At 34.3% G+C, this 19,750-nt stretch overlaps 1 non-coding gene and 1 pseudogene across 1 annotated transcript; one reads left to right on the top strand and one right to left on the bottom strand.

The window, feature by feature from the left end:
- The first annotated feature begins 356 nt into the window (after positions 1–356).
- On the top strand, positions 357–547 carry LOC126016812 (U2 spliceosomal RNA). The gene has a single exon (XR_007498523.1). It is a non-coding gene; the product is annotated as a U2 spliceosomal RNA (small nuclear RNA).
- An 18,107-nt stretch (positions 548–18,654) lies between these two features.
- LOC126016824 (uncharacterized) lies at positions 18,655–18,832 on the bottom strand (annotated as a pseudogene).
- Between the last annotated feature and the right edge of the window lie 918 nt (positions 18,833–19,750).

The raw sequence follows: 19,750 nt of genomic DNA, 5'->3' as shown, positions 1-19,750 counted from the left end.
CTTGGTTGGTTTGTGTGGTTGGTTGGTTTGGTGTCACATCCAGTGTACTTATTCTCATAGCAGTTCTCCAGAGAATTTTTTACAGACATTTCTCTATGGATTTATTTATATTTTATTTTTACAAAAATATTAGCATGAGAATAGGGGAATCTTTTTCTTAAACAACTCGGGTTTTTACCTTATTCTCAATGTATTATTTCAATGAAATAATATTTTTTCATTCAAATTTAACCTTAGAAAAAATTGCCATTGTTTATTATAACATATTACTATCATGATAGAACATAATATATATATTTATAATAAATATATTTATTATAAATGAATTATTAATTTATTTATAAATATATTTATCTGTCACTTCTCCGCCTTTTGGCTAAGCTCAAATGTAGTATCTATTCTTATCAGTTTAATATCTGATACATCGTCTATCTGACAACAATATATTAAATGGATTTTTGTCACTAAGAACTGAAATAGGAGTTTGCTTCGTCCATTCCACATATTCACCTGGTATTGCAGTACCTCCAGGAACAGTGCACCAGAAAAAAAAATATATTTATCTTATATAATATATGGTTAATGTATACCATGTATTATAAAATACAATATAATATTAAATATGAAATAAAATATGTATTGTTATATAGTATAATAAAGCATATACTGTGATATAGAAAATTAGTTAAAATATTTATCTTTATAAATATTATATTTTAATTTCTATGATTGTAACGAAACAGGGAAATAATGATGTTCATACATCCTCAGGTACCAAATGGTCATTTCTCTGGTGAATACTAGAACCACTGGGCCTGGCTGAAGAAACTCACTGCAATTCTTTAGTGAATTAATATTCAAACGGGTAAGTGCCATTTTACTAGTATTCAAAGTATTTGTATATTCTAATAATTTTAAAAATTGGGGTACCGTTTGGGGCATTTTTTATTTTTCTGCTGTTGGGAATCACACCCAGGCTGCCTCTATACTGTGCTGGCTCACTGGCTCTTCTGACTGTTTCCTCAGCCCCAGCATGTTCTTGCACATCCGGCAGTAGTTTTGCATTGTTAATATTTTTCATCTTCATTTCCAGTCATATTCCAGATCAGTAACTTATCTTTTAAACATTGTCGATTTGATTTTTCTTTAGCCTTTGTTGCTTTTTAAATGTAAGTGATTCATTATCATGAAGATTTTTAAGCACTCAGTAAAGATGCATCCATTTTATTTTTAAACAAAATCATCATAGTAACAATGAATCTATTTTTAAGTGTTCTTAGAAATTAAGCGCCAAAACACTGATGGACTCTCAAAAAACTTCCTCCCTCTACTAAGAACAGTTCCGTGGAATCAGAGTGATCTCACAGGTAGGGTGTTTGCTTTGCATATGGCTGACCTAGAAGGGAGAATAGTTTGATCTCTTGGCGTCCCATATGGTCCCCAAGCCAGGAGCAATTTCTGAGAGCATAGCCTGGAGAAACCCCTGAGCATAACCAGGTGTGGCTCAAAAAACAAAATCAAAAAAAAAAATCAAAAACAAAAAAATGAAAACAACCAAAAAAATAGTTTGTGTCTGCTACTGTTGGTTAATAAAAATGTGCCCTCAACATAACCAACTACTTTTGCATCTGTTTCAGGGGTGTATCTTGTGGTTTTTGAGCACCTGGTCTTGATTGCATATATGTAGTTTTAGTGACTACCAAAGAGATAATTTAAGAAATAGAAATGGTCTGAAGGATTTTGCAGAGGTTGGACAGATAGTCCAAAGGGTGAACTGTGCCCTCCCATCCCCCTATCATTGGAGAGGCTCCTCTTAGAATATCTTCCTTTGGTCCTTGTCAGGGAATTCTAGTTTAGGGACCACAGCCTTTATTGATGTGGGACCATTCCCCGTTTCATTGATGTCTGGGATGGAACCAGCAGAGCGTGCACTGAAGCCCAGAGAGCTGTCTGCTGGCCCTGATCTGAACTGAAATGAATGTCCCAAAGTTGAATTCCCAAGGAAAATGTAAAAGATGAAGATGAATTTAGAAGGGATTTTTTATTTTAGCCTCTTGACCCATTTGTTTAAGTTACTCTTTAATTTAATTATACAGTAGTCTGTGTGTGTGTGTGTGTGTGTTTGTGTGTGTGTGTGTGTGTGCGTGTTTATCTAAGCCCTAACCAGCAGACTCTACTTAGATTCCTGTTTTTATACTCAGGAGTCACACCAAGTACAATCCACTGTCCTGCAGATCGAAACCTGGTTGACCAGGTACAAGGCTAGTGTCTTACCCTCTGTACTTTTACTTGGGCCTTTGAAAATACATTTTGGACAATACAATCTTTACCCTTTTTACTTGTATTTGTCCTTAAATATATTTTCCTAAAGTCATGGTCATTCTTATGATATTTTATTAACATGTTTGTTGAATTGACTTACTTAATTTTACTCATTTAATTGTACTGGTGGTGATGATGATGATTATGATGATAAGCTCTTTCTGTAGCTAAGGTGACCTTTATGACTTAGGAAAAGTCCTGGTGCCCTCTTCATGAGCAATCTTTCTATGAGTCAAACATGGTGAGTCATAGAACCTTTCAGGGAGTCTACATACTGTTTCAGGGCATGGTCTACTGGACTTTGCCAAGGTGGGTGGTGGGAACTGGGGAATCCTTGAGGTATTTGGGGCTACCCTGACATTGCTGTTGTGTGAGGAGTAGGAACTTTGCATCTCAGAAGATGTTGTTCACTGTTTCCTACAGTATTGGAGAACCTGGAGCCTAAGGGAAAAAGAGGAGACTGGGCCAGAATTAAGGAAAGTACTGGATTTCCTGGTGGGGTGTTTTAATCTCCCTACTACATGAAATATTGTATTTTTCCCCAGGGTATTTCACTACTTTGGATCAGTTAGAAGAAGCCAGCCCTCACAGTTTACATCCAACAGGATCCTTCTCAGCATTCTATGAGTAAGCTTTGCTTTCACTTACACTGCAGCCTCTACCCAATTATCTGGTGGAAAGAAGTACCCTGAAATGGAAGTTTTCAATCACCTCTGCCAAACTATGGGTTTTGGCATAAATGGCATTCTTGGTTTGTTTGATTGGATGGTTGGTTGGTTGATTTGTGGGCACATCCAGTGTACTTATTTTCATAGCAGTCTCTTCTCCAGAAAATTTATAAACAGACTTTTCTGTGTTTATACAAATTTTAGCATGCAAAATAGAGGAATTTTTTTCTTAAACATCTCGGGTTTTTACCTTTAATCGCAAAGTATCATGTTAATGACATAATGTTTTTGTTTTCTCATGTTTAACCTTAGAAAAATATTATATTTATTATTATATATTATTATAATATAGCACACAGTATTTTATATATTAATACTATATATATTATATTTATCATATTTAATATATGAATAATATGCATCTTATATTACACAATATATAAATATATGATATCATTATGAATACAAGCAATACTCTTTGATTTAATGTTACAATATTTTACTTTATTTTACTTTATAGTTGTGTGTGTGTGTGTGTGTATGTGTGTGTGTGTGTGTTTCATCCATACCCAGCAGACTCAGGTCATATTTCTCTTTTTACATTCAGGAGTCACCACAGCGAGTGGGATCGAGCATCCTGGGGATCAAAACCTGGTTGACCAGGTACAAGTCTAGGGTCTTACCCTCTGTATTCTTTCTTTGGCCTCTCATATAACATTTTGGGCAATACAGTCTTAATCATTTTCAACTTATTTTTGTCCTTAGAGATGGTTTTCTTGAGTCATGATCATCTTTTCAATTTTTATCAACAGTTTTTAATAATCTTATTTAATTATACTACTAGTATTGATGATGATGATTGTGACGACGATGATGATGCTGATGATGCTGATGATGAGGATGAGGATGAGGATGAGCTCTTATTGTAGCTTAAGTTGAGCTTTACAAATCAGGACAAGTTCTTGTGCCCTCTTCATGAGCTATTTTTCTATGAGTCATAGACACTTTCAGGGGAGTCTACATACTGTTTCAGGGCCTGGCATACTGGGCTTTGTCAAGGTGGAGGGTAGGACTGGGGGGACTGTGAGGCATATGTGGAGGGACCCTTACACTGCTGTTGTGTGTGGAGCAGGAACTTTGCATCTGAGAAGATGTTGTTCCCTGTTGCCTACAATATTGGAGACCTTGGAGTCTATGGAAAAATGAGAAGAGGAGGCAAGTTAAGCAAAGTAGAGGATTTCCTGGTGGGGTGTTGGTAATCTCCCCACTAAATGAAATATTGTTGTTGTTGTTTTTTTTTCAGGACATTTTCCTACTTTGGAGCGCTTTGAAGGAGCCAGCCCTCACAGTTACCATTCCCACCACTTCACCAGGATCCTTCTCATCATTTTAGAAGTAGCCTCACCTTCTCCTTCGTCTACAGCCTGTACCAGAGCATCTCAGTGGGACAAGGACCCTGAAACCAAGGATTTATATCACCTTTGCCAGAGTATGGTTTTGGGGAGAATATGGTTGGTGGATTGGTTTGGAGTTACATTCAGTATTCTTTGTCATAGAGGTCTCTAGAGAATTTTTAACAGACTTTCTGTATTTTTTCTCTATTTTCATATAAATATTAAAAATTCAGAATACATGTATTTCTTTAAAACATCTTAGAGGGATTTTTGTGTGTTTGTTTAATTTTTGGGCCATACCAGGTGATGCTCGGGGGTTACTCCTGGCTATAAGCTCAGAAATTGCTCCTGGTTTGGAGGATCATAAGGGATGCCAGGGGATAGAATTGCAGTCTGTCCTAGGCTAGCACAGGGAAGGTAGATGCCTTACTGCTTGTGCCACTGCTCTGGCCCTATCTTAGGGTTTTTCCTTTATTACCAATGTATAGTTTAATTGCTATCATTTATTTTTCAAATTTAATCTTGGTAATGAGACTATATATATTTTTTTAAAAAAGAGGAAAACAAATATATTCCATAAGTATAATGTTAAGAAGCTCATCCCCTGGCACTGGGATGGGGGTGGTCAATCCCCAATCCTGCATACTTTCTCAGATACTCTTATACTTTACAGGTACAAGTCCCAATTTATATTTTACTTAATTACCCAACTATTCTCAAGGATTACTCTTGGCTGAGTACTCAAGAATTAATTACTCCTGGTGGTGCTCAGGGAACCATATGGTATTTTGGGGTTCTAACTTGGGTAGATGGCATGCAAGTAAAAGGCCCTGCCTGCTGTGCTATTATTCCAGCTCCTCTTAGAGGAAGTTTAAAACCTCACAGAACTGGATATTAGTAGTGTACATATAACATGCATGAACATATGTGGATAGCATCTTAGATAAATTCTTTATAGATAAGTTCTTTATAGACGGGATGAACTCTTTCAGCTCTCTCCCTACAGCAAACCGCTTTCCTTTTCTTCTCTGCAGGTTATTAAAATGGGCTTCATCCTCTGCTAGACTGTCTCCGTGGTCATTCTCTATAGACGCTTCATGTCTTAGAGTCTGTATTGGATGTTTCCTCTCTTATCTGTAACACTGCCCCTGACCATCTCGTCCAGAACCAAAAGTCAGCCTCACTTCTAAGGCTTCAGTTTCATGGGAAAGAAAGACCAGTGGATCACACAGTGCAAGAAGCATCCAAATACAGTCACTTTTCACCCCCATACTTTTGCTATGAATAACTGAACCAAGAAAGAAGAGTGTGTTTTTTATATGACTGCATTTAATCAGTGCCAAAACTGGGGGGTGTTGGGGAAAGGGTAATAAATGAAATGTTTGGAAATCTGCTTAATAAACTTTTTGGAAAGAGTTTTGTTAAAAGGTGATTTATGTATTTCCATATGTAAACAAACATGAAGGAGATGATATATATTTAGTAAGAGTTTTACCACTTCTTTTTGTAATGCTTCATCTCCTATCTGGAGGGGACTCTGGTTGGAAATCTGGTTGGATACTTTTTTTTTATAAAAAGTAACCTGTAATCTGTTAGAGGTGTAAGACCACTAAGTAGTAAGCCAGGCACAGAGGGGACCACTTACTCTAGCAGCCCCAAGGGTGAGGGAAGAGGATATGGGAAGTAGGACGGGAATGGAGGACAATTCGGTGATGGGAATTCCCCTGATTTTGTTAATATGTACCCAAAATATTATTGTCAATGATATGTAAGCCACTGTGATTAAAATAAAAATTATATTTTAAAATAAGTAATCTGTTTGGGGGCAAGAGGGATAGCAGAGTGGAAGGTACTTGCCTTGCATGTAGCCCACCTGGGACGAACCCACTTTCAGTTTCCGGCATCCCATATGGTCCACCCAGAGCCTGCCAGGAGCGATTTCTGAGAGCAAAACCAGGAGTAACCCCTGAGTCCCAGGGTTTGGCCCAACCCCCCCACCCCCCGCATAAATGCACATTTTAGGAACAAATGCCTTATTGCTTGTGCCACCCCTCTGGCCCCTGGGTTGTTTTGAATTTGTGTGGGGGGGTGGTTTTGGGTTTGGATCATACCCAGTAGTGTTTAGGGATCACTCCTGGCTCAGAATTTAGGGCTCAATCACATCTGAGCTCAAGTGACCTTATGGGATGTCAGGGATTGAAACTGGGTTGTTTCCCACCAAGCTCCATATCCACTGGGCTCTTGCTGTGTGGAAGATGGATTTAGAAGAAAGTTTTTAATTTAGGCTCTTAACTCTTCCTTTTTATAATTTTATTTATGTCATAAGAAGAATAGCCCCCTTCAACTGTACAACTTTCCCACCAACAATGTTCCAGATCTCTCTCCTACCCCAACCCCTACCTGTATTTGAGACAGGTATTATACTTCTCTCACTATCATTGTCATGATAGTTGTTAGTGTAGTTATTTCTCTAACTGCACTCACCATCCTTTGTGGTGAGCTTTATATCATGAGCCAGTCCTTTCAGCTCTCATTCCATTGTCTCTGAGAATGATTACAATAATATCTTTTATTTTTCTTAAAACTCAAATGTGAATGGAGCTGTCTTGGTTTTTTCCTCAGTCTCCTTCCAGGTTTCAGCGCTATTGCTGAATATCTGCCTCCTCGGTCCAGTCAGGTCCATATGTGGGAACAGGGAACCCTCCTTCTTCCCATCAACTCTTCTTTTCCAAACTCTGCAAAAGTAATTTCAATTTATACCACAGGGCTCCTGGCATATTGGATCCAACACATTTCTTTTAGAAAATATAGAGATCAAAACCCAGCTGAACAACTCAATGAACTAGTTTGAAATAATTTTATCATACTTAGACAATCTTATTTAGAAAAATAACCTCTAGAGAAGATATAACTTGAGACACCTTTCATACAATTTAATAGATCAACTCCTTAAACACCCTGATATTCCAGCATTACAAACCACTAAATGCGAAGTTCAGTGGGGAAGCTAAGACCTACAGTTGGGGAACTGGAGAGAAATCTTGGCAAATTTCCAAGTCTACCCAAACTCCTGAACCTTATAGGTGAGGACCTAGGATCAACACAATGTTTTAGGAATGGAAAAGGAGTCAATAGCCTGAAAAATTAAGAAATCTATACATAGACAATTCGACCAATTCAAAGAAAACTTTCATAAGATGAAAGAAACCATACAGAGGCATATGAAGGATCTAAAAATCATGTTAACAAGCCATGAGAGTAGAATTACACAGATGGAGATTCCCAAAGACAAACTTGAAGACAAATTACTAGCCAGCAGTCTAAAGAAATCAAAAATAAAGGAGTGACAAAACACTGGAAGAAAATGTTAGGTGCTTAATGGACAAAGACAAAAAACTGTATTTCCGAATTATGGGAATACCAGAAGAAGAAAATAGAAAGGGGAAGAATGAGCATAGTGAGGGAGATAACAACAGAAAACTCCTTTACCCTTGTGAAAAGGAAGCTTTTTCTACAAATTCAAGTGGCAAAAACAGTACCAAACCAGTTAGACCCTAATAGAACAACACTAAGACATTTAGTAATACAAATGCAAACAGAGAGATGGTATCTTTAAAGCAGTAAGGTAGTCTTAGCTTTTGAAAACTCTTAATCTGTAGCTTTATGTGTAATCTGTTTATTTTTCAATTCTGGTTTACAAAGCAGTTCAATTCCAACAAAAATTAAGTGAAAACCATGGAAAAGTGCTATTCCCTTCAAGTTACTCTTCACCAGATGTCACATGCATGGAGATTAGGTCTTCCAAAATTTTTCAAGGCCAAAAGTATGGTTCTTACTGGGGTTGATTACCTTTCTGCAATTACTCTTCCATCAAAAGGCTTTCCAAGCATCATATATTAAATCTGTTTCTCAGTTTTCTATCTTTTTTCTTTTGCCCCACTTTAGAAATAAGACTAAATTAGCCCAACAAAATTGAAGTTTCTGTCCTTTCCCTGGGTTCAGAAACACCTTTATGGGATGCTAGCTTGTAACTTCTGGCTCACCTGGGAGAACATGACCCAATGTTCTATGACTAATGAGTATTTTTATTTTGACTGTGAATTTCTTCTTTCAAGCTTTCTATTTTTATTTGTTCCTATTTAATATTTTATGTGTTCCCAAAACAGTGGAAACAAAAATCACTTAGCTCTTTCCTTTTATCGTTTAGTCAAACGTCATTGTTTTGGTTATTCCATCAGGCTTTGTTTTATTAATTTACATTGGATTTTGAACTACATTGAAAAGGATGTATTCAATTAAAAGTGAAAACACCAGTCATTTTGGCAGGTGTTTGTCTATCATCAGCCTTTAACAACATTGCTTTTGTCATTTTCTGACATGAGATGGCTCAAACATAGGAGCATATAAGATTTTGACCAGATTTATTGAGGTTCTATTTTGTGCCTTAACAAAGTGAAGTGTAGCTTCCTTTGTTTTACTAATCATTCAACTCAAATTATTCCTATGTGCATGAGATCACAGTCAGCTATGTAGAATTTGAGCACAAAACAATCCCTATTGTCGTGTGATTGACATGAACTCTATCATTACCCTGGTCCCCCAATGATGATTGTGTCTATATCAGTGCAGTATTACTACACATCGGTAACTCCTCCCAATTCACAAATTAATGGGATAAATGTATTCAGATTTGGCTGTAACACATTTGAGTTCTGGGGTTGAAACTTATGACAAATGTCCTGAACTTCTGTCATTACACAAGCAAATTTTGAATTATGGATCAAAAAACTATTTCAAATATTTACTTAATATCTTCTTTTAATAACCCATTCAATTAATAATAAGTATATATAATATTTTCTAACCTGAATTTTAATAATTTCTCAACTAGCAAAAAACATAGTCACTTCTGAGCACCATCTTTTTATGCCAAATTTAACTAAAATACTTACATATAAGGAAAGTCATTAGAAAAGACTGATTATTTTAAACTTGAATTTTAAGATTTTTTTATATATTCTGATAGAAATCTTTTAATATTTCTACTTAAATCTGCAGGCATATCAATTAGAGCTACATTAATTGCATCAGATCTTAATTGTTTCTCTTTGTGTGGTAGTCACCTTTGTATAGACCTGACTTCCCAGATTTCCACAGGTCGCCATCTATCTTAACCAGTATCTCATCAGAGGCTGTCATTAATGTTAGGAAGACTTTTTTGGGGTTTGAAGCTCTTATTCTATCCAAAATGGTTTACTATTCTTCTGTTGGAAGTGGGGACTTTAGCAGTTTCCAAATAAGGAAGGCAGTGCCAGTCACCCCATCACCCTTCTTAAGGGTCAAGGAGTGATATATTGTTGTTAAATAAAAGCTTATCAGGTTACTCTCTAGCAGAGCTCAGATAAAACTTCCTCAGGAAGGCAGCCCATGGAACAAGGGTCTATTCAGAAAAATGTGGACTTGTAGATATGTATGTACAATGGAGAACTCATTGACAAGACAGCATGGCTTGACTGGAATGTTCACTCCCAACTTGGGAAATTCTAAAGCAGGAACCCAATCCTCTTTTAGCTCTTGAGATGTGGCTGGAGTCCAGTTTTTTTTTTTCTGTTCTATGGAGAAATATTTTTTTGTCTAAGTCCTGTAAATTTGTGAAGATAAGAAGAGAATATCATATTAACTAGAGCATGTGGCATGTGTCAGCTTAACCAAAATAATGGGTGCATCCAATCGAGGCTCCAAAGTTTCTGATGTCTTTACAAGTTGAATTCAGTGTCATCTGAACATTTCACTGCTCATGTGAATGTGGTCTACCTACAGGTATGTGAGACACAAACACATCATTTGACTCTTTTTGTCTCATAGATAGATACAAGCCTACTCTCTCCAGTCTTAATAGATCATGGAACTGTTCCAATTCTGTTGTGTTTTCTTCCCTCATTTTTAATTTAAACTTATATTATATCATTAAATTATGATATATTTATAAATTATATATTATATTATTTAAATTATATCATGTTGAATATGTTAATTTAAAATTATATTCAATTATATTCATTTAAATTTACATTTTAATTTAAAATTACTTATCTACTATTATCTAATGGTAAAGCTCATTAAATGTATATCTGTCCTTTCTAGAAGCATATAGAGGAAGTGCCATGGTTTGAGGAAAATTATCCTGAAGAATGGAAGGAACCTCTTTAGTTAAGTGAGTCTTTCTCATTAATTCCCATCAAGGGCAACTAGACCAGGGCTTAAGTGATCTTTTCAATGATTAGTGCCAGTCTCCAGGAAGTGCTCTTTGTTATCTAATCTAAGTTGCTCTAGCTATTATTCCCCCTGCTTTGTTTTTGATAGATAAAACGAGCCTATTTTCACATTATAGACAGAGCTAATGGAGTGGCAGTATTTTCTGAGAAAACACTGAAAACAAACAAGGAGAACAGAAGACGGATGCCTTTAAGTACATTTTAATGTTATCTACATATATATGTAATAGGTATAAAGAAAATTAAGAAGGTGCATAGTCAGTAAATTTTAAATTTTGAAATTTGGAGTTGAGGTACGTATTAAAGTGTGACTAGTTTTAAAGTCACTGAACAGTTTATCTAAAATATACCAATCTTACATAGCATGAGAGTAAGAAAATCATGTAGTATAAAATTTACACAGAAACAAAATTTTTATGTAATAGGGAAACTATTTTTAAATATTTTATTAATCTACTCATATTCCTATGTTGGGAAAAAGATGTTTAAAATATTATGGTTTGGAAAGTTAATAAATGAATATTTTACACAAATAAGTAGTATCATTTACTTGCCTATGTAAGTAACCATAGTAATTAATAAACTTCTAGTCAACCCATTCATTTTCCTCATTACTTTACCCCAAATCTGGTACTCATCCATATTCTAGTATCAAGGCTTATATCTATCAATGTTATCACATCTTTTATTTATTTCTTTAAACCACAAATAAATGAAATTGCCCTGTATTTGTCATTTTGTCTCTGATTTATTTCACTTAGCATGTTACCATCTATTCTATCTCCATTTCCAAGTTGCCACAAACTGTCTGGTACCATCTTTTCTAGTGGCTGAATATGGACCACAGTTTTACTCATAGAAACATGCTATTTGTTAAAAACCACTATAGAATACTAATCACAGTTGTCTAAATGTGATATTAACACCAGTTATTCTCAAATATCTCAAATGACTGCAGGTTTCAAATTAGAGTAGATGGTGCCCTAACTTTCTGTTGTAAATTCAAAATGAACATATCAGTTTTGAGCAGAATCAAATTCTTTTGAGTTCTGCAGCTTCTTAAAGATTTTAACAATTTTGAAAGTCAGAGCTGTTTTGCATTATCATAAGGATTAAGCATGAATTGATTCTATGAGGAATTTTGAATATTTTCAATTACAAACGTAATTGAAATGAAGCCAATTGTAAACAGGACTGAAGTCTTGGTTTTGAATTTGCTGTGTTCAGTAATTTTATTTGTTTGTTTCTTTGTTTTTTTTTTTTTTTAGGGGGGGCACACACCCCTGCTGCACTTACTCCCGCTCTGCACTCAGAAATCGCTCCTAGCTCCAGGAGCCATATGGGATGCCAAGGATTGAACCTCTGTCTGTTGTGGGTAAGCCACGTAGAAAGCCTACCACTGCGCTACCACTCCAGCTCCAGTAAGTTATTCTTAGAGTCGGAGGGCATTGAATAGTGAAAGTGTCCTTAATCAAATGAGTGGACACAGATAAATTTTACATCTTTCAAATTAATTTACTGATTTTATTACCTTAGTAACTCAGATAAAATGGAATTTCTTTATTTTCATTTATAGTATAATTTTATCTGAGTTACTCCAAAAGAAGGAGTCATATGTGTTCATAGAGGAAGTCCTGCATTATGGAAACATTTGTCTAATATTAAAAGTAAAAGTAAGAACTTATCAGTGGAGGGATTACTATAGAAAATGGGAAAACGATGAAATAAAATCGAAGTGAAATAAGCACATAAACATTTGGAACTGAAATTTGGCTTATTTGATAAAAGTAAGAGATATCTCAGCATAGAAGTATTATAAAAGATTGTACAAAGTGGGATATATTGGGCTAACTGGGCCAGGTTTGACTCCAAAGATAGTAATTAGCATTCAAAATCTCAATCCTAAATGCTTTCCTCATAGACATAGACAAAATAGGTCTTTGGGAATTGATCCTCAGAAGTAACTTGAACAAAAGTAAGTTACCAAGTCTAGAAATGACCCGATCTACGTGTTTGCCAAAACATTAACATGTTCAAGGGTCATGATTTACAGTATTTTTTACTCTATAAGATGCAACTGACCATAAGACACACATAGATAGTTTTTAGATGCTCTCCTCCTCTGCACTCAGACTTAAGCTCCAGCTGGCATTTGCTCCATTAGATGCATCTTCCAGGGTAAAAAAGCTTTCTGATAGTAGAAAAAATATGGTAATCTTGGATATGTACAATACCAAAGTTTGCAATCTCCTGCGTGGTCAAAACCTGGTGGAACAGATTGCAGTACCCCATAGTATTTGCTTGGAGCATGTGTTGAGGCCTGGTATAGTCTTGCTCTGCAATTTTCTGGTGGGTTCAAGTGAGGCTTTCAGTGCTTGTCTCTGTAAAACATTAAATTGTGTGTAGGGATCTAGATGGAAAAATACATCAGAATTTTCATTTCTTCAGCGGGCTCACCTCATGCCCAAAAACTCTCTTTTAAATTGAACTTGAAATAATAAGAATCTATGAAAATTTTATTTGAAAACACTATCAATCTAAGTTGTGTGAATTGAGACAGAAAGCAAAGAAAAAGGGTAGTGACCACACTGATGTGCCTTAGCTATGTTTATAATAGTTAAGTACATTGATGATCAAAAATACTTTTGAAGCGCTTCAATAACTAGCATTTATTTAAGTGTGACTGAACCATACTGTATTTAAAATGAAAAATAGTAAGTTTATTCAAACACTTGCAGCTTTCTCAAAAATTTGTAATATATTGGATAACTTAAATATTTGTAAACAAATGATAATGCTAAGGCTACTTTCCTACTTCATGCTTGATTGATCTTTGAGTACATCTAACACATTATGAACAATTCTTTTATGTGCTAAATGTTCTCAATGATCTATAGTGAATATTGAATTGAGATGGTATGGGCAAGTTCTTATCTCTTCAGTATGCTCTGGACAAATGTTTCTTTTTACATAAGATAAACTTGAAGAGTCATGTCAATTTTGTAAAATTGAACATAAATACCTTTTGCCATACAAGTATATGAGAGTGAGAGTTTATAAATCCAGCAAAATGTCTTAAGACTACATTCTAAATATGGATCAGATTGCATTCAATTTTAACTGAAATCTAATAAAGATAAATTTAATCAAGATAAGTCTAGGAAAGGTAGGGTGTTGTTTGATAACAATTGATATTTGCATCATACATTAGATGTTTGCTAATGTGATTTTTTAAGGGATGTTTAAGTGGACAAAAATAAATTATAGAGAGTATAGCATTTACATTGCATTCAACTGAAAAAAATGTGATTCCTGGAGTTGCACATGGTTCTTCAAGTCCCACTAGGAGTGATTCCTGAGCACAGAGCCAGAAATAAACCCTGAGCACAGCTGGGTGTGACTCAAAACAAACCAAAAAAGAAAAGATGTATATTGCAGACATATTTCATGCAATTTACTATGTATTTACCTTGTTAATTTTGACTCAGGTAAAATTCAAATCAGAAATTTTTACTATTAAACTTAATTATGGATTGATGGTATGGTAAGCACTTTATGAAATCAATCCAATTTATACATGATTGAAAGGTTGTAAGTCATTTCTATTCTTTTTTAATAACTGGAATCTATGAATATGAAGATAATTAAAGAACTAGAATATATTTTCTAAATTTTGCTTCAAATGCTATGTACAGTAAAGCCATATCATAAAAATAAGTCAAAGCCATATTGATGCTTGGTTTCCAGGGGTTTAATCATTTCAGTCTATTTATGTAGACAAAACAGCATACAATAGTTTCTCCAGAAGTCACAGCATGAGATTCCAAGACTGAGGAGAGGTTTGGTTTAAGTTTATTTTCTGAGTTGACTTAGATTCTCTTATGAGTATCTCTTCTCTTCTGTCTCATGTATCATGTCTTATTTCAACTTTCTGACAGCATGTCAGGCATTAGAAGTCGAATAATCTGTATGCACAGTGGGAGAGAAAGTCTGACCAAATACACATGGAATAAGGAACGAGAAGTTTCCAGCAGCTGAGACATTATTTTCCCTGGTAGAGGGATAGATCTCCTAAGCATATGGAGACAAGCTCAGGATCAATGAGGAATGCTTCCAAATATATGACCATCCTGTGAAAATTTATATCTTGACTGAGGATATGTTTTGATAGTATAAGTAATATTCACATAAAATGTTTGGAGTGACACACGAAGAATGAGGGGAAACCATAATATGAAAAGCACATGTTAACCCGCTGCCAATTGTTGAGCCATCTTTCGGCCTTATAAAGACATTGATTTTCACTCTATCTGGACCTTTTTTTATAGAAGCTCAGTTATTTATATGTATATCTATATAATCTCGAGAATTCTTATGAGAATAAAAACACTCGTAAAATTAGTATAATGAGCTTAGGTTACGGACAAAGCAAGATTCCCTGGATCTTGGATAAATATACTTGGCTTAACAAATTTGTCAAAATGGATCCACTGAGAATATCATTTTCCATACCCAAATATAATGCATACATTTATTTATTGGGTATTTTTCTTAAGCTCGAAGTCTTTAGGATAAACTTAGAAAATGAATTAGACAAGACTTATGCTTTTAATATACTTAATAAAATCTTATATTTCTCTATGATTTTATCTCTAAGACTAATTTTAGATCAATGTGTTATTAGAGAGGTTTCAAAGAAATACCTTATAATAATTTTATGCTACTTTTTTACTTAAAAAATAAAAGGAATGGTTTCTGAATTATCAAATATTCCACAGAGAACTCAGCAGGTGGTTACAAATTAAATTCACAAATTTTCAGGATGACATTTTTCTTTGAAAAATCCCAGGATATAATTTTACCCACTAAATGAAATCCAGCCAAGACTCTTTGCTAACATAAAGGATAAATCACTGAACTCTTAAATCAAGAATAATTCTCTCAATTTAAATATAATGCTTACAAATGAGAAAATAAAGGACTGAGATGCATTAGGATAAAAAAAAAAGTATAGTAGTGTGGAAAATGTGTATAAGGAAAACCCCTTATAGTTTCAATCCAAGTAATAACAGAAGCATTATCTTATTATGACCTTTTGATAAGTTAATGAATTGTTATCGTATTTGATTAGACATGCTTTCATAATGTTTCCTTAATCTTTCTTCAATTACATAAAATAGAAAATATACAGAATGCTTATATTATGCAGATTTAACACTCAATTTCTTCCCACAGACTTTACTTTGTTCAATTCACATGAAATAAATTTTGAAATAAAACAGTGGTTAATGTTTAATAGAATATTAATGAATAGAATCGATTTAAGATGGTTAATTTGACTAAATCTAACATTTTTTAAAGCCATACATGGATTCAATTTGAGTCAATGTTTGGGATTTATTTGTTGCATTTGGTATCCCAATGGAATACTGCATGATACTCTCAGAAACAGTCCGATTATCCTTCCCTAAAAGCTATAAACTTAACATTGGTCAAAAATTGAAATAATAAATTTAATCATATAAACTAATCCCTCTAGTGTCGATTACACAGACATGCGAGGAACAGTATATAATCATAATACATTGACTATATTAAAATCTATATATGTAAAGCACACAAAAGACAGACTGAAGTTGTGTTCCGGATATTGCATTTTAAATATATGTCATTTATATTTCTTAGTTTTCAACTTACCTTTGATATTGAAAATAAGTGAATGCTTATTGTTCCCATAGTTTCAAATATTTTGAAAAAATTGAATGGACTCTAAATTGTAGAGAAAAATGATAAAATATTATATTGCAACAATAAATCTTCCATCAAGGGCTGGAATGATAGCATAAAGAATAGGGAATTTGCCTTGCAAGTAGACAGCCCATTTTCTATCTCCAGCATTCCATGTGATTCCCGGAGCACCGCCAGGAAGGCCTTCTCAGCACAGAGCCAGGAATAGCCCCCTGAATACCACCAGGTTTGGCCCTAAGACAAAGACAAAAATAAATAGGCAGTCAATACAGTAAATTATTCTAGGACATTCTCCTTTATAAAAAATTGAACATTTTCCAACCATTAAAACTCTCTAGAGAGAGTAGAAATGAGAGTAGAAAAGAATCAAGAGGGATTGACTCTAAACAGTAAGTTTGCTACAACTTAGCTCAAAATTGTCAGAATACTTATACTAAAAGTGCTAAAACTTCTAAACTTTCTAGTTTCTAGTTCATTCCTTTTCAAGTTGAAGGTGCAATCAACTACTTCCATTAGAAATTAATAGTTTTTCTTTCATTTTCTTGAGATTTATTATTAAGGCTGAAAGATAGCTCAAAGGACTGAAGGCATTTAGTAGCCTGTGAGTACCAGAGGGTGTTACCCTAAAATAACAATCCAAGAAATAGAAAGATGAAAGTTCCAAATTACCGAGTGGAAGTTGTATAATAGTCACAACAATAAATATGATCAACAAAATTAGAGTTTATAGCATTCACTGTTGTTCTTCTCACTTAGAACTCGGTAGCTCTTTGGAATATAGTTAGAACTGATAAAGAAATTTGATATGTGGTACTATTTCTAATGAAAGATAAGAATATTAATAATAATTAATAATAAAATATGGAAGATAAGAATATTAATAATAATTAATAATAAAAGAATATTTTGGTAATATAATATATAATATATATAATATAAATAATAAAAGAATTCTTTGGTAAATAATTGCTTTTTCTCCACTTCCCTTATTTTTATCAAGCACTACCTATAGACACAATACTGATCTCTGTTCTTCAAGATATCAATGATCTTAGCTCAGAATATCAATTCAATCTTCATATTTTACAGAAACATAAAATTGTCTCAAGAAACTAACATGTCTCACACAATTTCCTGGGCCCTTTTGTTAGAAGTGGATATGGATACTTTTAGATTCAGGGATTACATAGGGTCTGTCTACTAGTTAACTTTACACTTCTAGTACAATAGACAGAGAGTGTAACTACGCATGAACTTCTATCCATAACACCGCCTTTACTTAATCATGTTTATATTATATATAAGCACATAACATTTAGTGTAATATTGTAATGACCTTCACTAGATTCTAATCTTACTTTTTGCCAATTCTCTGAAGGAAAACAAAGACCTAGTGTCTCACAGATTATAGTTGGTTAGTTTTCTTTCTAAAGCAGGGTCATTTTAGATTTGATTATCTTATGCTTCATATATGCTCCCTTCTAGTAACCACAGATGATGGAAGAACACTGAAACCAAAATCACCTCACAATGATAATACACAATGGGCCTAATATTTTCCCAAATGTTCTGATCAGTTGTTTAAGTCAATCTCCCAATAACATGAGTAAAGTGATGACAAATTTTCTAGGAAAGGAGAGGGATTTTATTTAAATTAGTGACATCTCAGGTTGCATATAACATATCCAGAATCTAGTTATTTCTCTTTTAATTGAGAATGTTATTTTTTCATATTGAGTGGAGGGCCAGGAGAAGACAAGGTTTTGTCATTATTCAGGGTTTACTTTTTAATATTACAATTCAGTTGCAGCAGAGTTTTCAAATTTTGTAGAGGTTATTTGATGACTTATGTTTATGTCAGTTTGGTATTAATTTTTATGATTTTTTTAAAATTTGGATTTTACTAAGGCACTGCAATTTACAGTAATTAATAGTTGAGTTTTAGGCATAAAATATTCTAACACTAATTCTGCCACCAGTGTCAACTTGCCTCTATCAATTTTCCCAGGTTCTTTTCTTACATGCAACCATAACTCCCCACTCATTCAGCCATCTTTATAGGTACTATTTTAAGGTCAGTTCTTAAAGTTTGGGTCTTATGATTTTAGTATTGTTGACTCTGTAGTTTAGATATTTAGCTCTATGATTACTCAACACCACTAATGGACATGAATCCCCTTGACCAATAGCCCCTGTTGCTTCTCATCTATCTCTACTCATCTCTACCACTCAATTTATTAGTGTGTCTGTGTGTGCGTGCGCACGCACATGTGCAAGAGCATGAACTTGCATGCAAACCATTCTTAGAGATAAGGTCACACAATGAGTGAAGTGGAAATGTTGCCCTCAGATTGAGATTATATGAGACATTAACTGATAATAACAAACGCTACACTTGATCTTAGCCAAAAGTCCAAGAAATGATCAATTTATTTTCTTCTCCTAATGATCTGGGGAACAAGATGATCTAGGCATCCTTACTTTAAAACATTGCAGTTCCTTATCCAGTTATTCTAAATATGGTATATGAGTAATACGATACTGCATTTACTATTGCTCTGAATTATTTCTTTTCATCTAATACCTTCTAGCTCTACCCATGTTGCATTGAATTGCAGGATATCACCATTCCTTACTACTGCATAGTATTCCATTTTGTATATAGAACACATCTTCAGGATCCATTCATCTGTTGTTGGAGGTCTAGGTTGATTCCAAATCTTAGCTATTGTAATGAGTGGTGCAATATAAATGATGTGCATACATCCTTTAAAATGAATGCTTTTTATATTCCTGGGGGTTAGATAATCCAAAAGTGTAATGACTAGAACTTCTTAAAGAGCCATGCAATTAATGTTATCCAAAGTTCTATTCTTATAGATGCCTTGATGCCTTATTCTACACTTATTTTGGTGGGGGGCACACCCTGTGATGCTCACGGGTTACTCCTGGCCAAGCGCTGAGAAATTGCTCCTGACTTGGGGGACCATATGGTATGCTGGAGGATTGAACCACAGTCCATCCTAGGTTATAGTGTGCACTACCACTCTGACCCCTGCACTTACTTTTGATCAACTAGTCTGTCTATTGAAAACAAAAAATAGTACACTTATTATATAGTCAATATGCTGTTGACTACTCATCTTTCAAATAATAAAGTATACATATAACCAAAATTGATGGAATTTATTTTACTTCTACAATGAAAATGGAGACATGTTAACTTAAAGCTCTTAAGTGATCCTTGCATCTAACTGCTATGACTAAACATATTCTCTTTCAGTGAACATTGTCAAAAATTTCTTAAATGAAGTGCTAGGTTTATAACAAAGTTAGATCTACT

This window comes from Suncus etruscus, chromosome 8, assembly GCF_024139225.1.
Source record: "Suncus etruscus isolate mSunEtr1 chromosome 8, mSunEtr1.pri.cur, whole genome shotgun sequence".
NCBI classification, from domain to species: Eukaryota; Metazoa; Chordata; class Mammalia; order Eulipotyphla; family Soricidae; genus Suncus; species Suncus etruscus.
The sequence above is the reverse complement of the archived record's forward strand: the minus strand, read 5'-3'. Positions and strand labels throughout refer to the sequence as shown.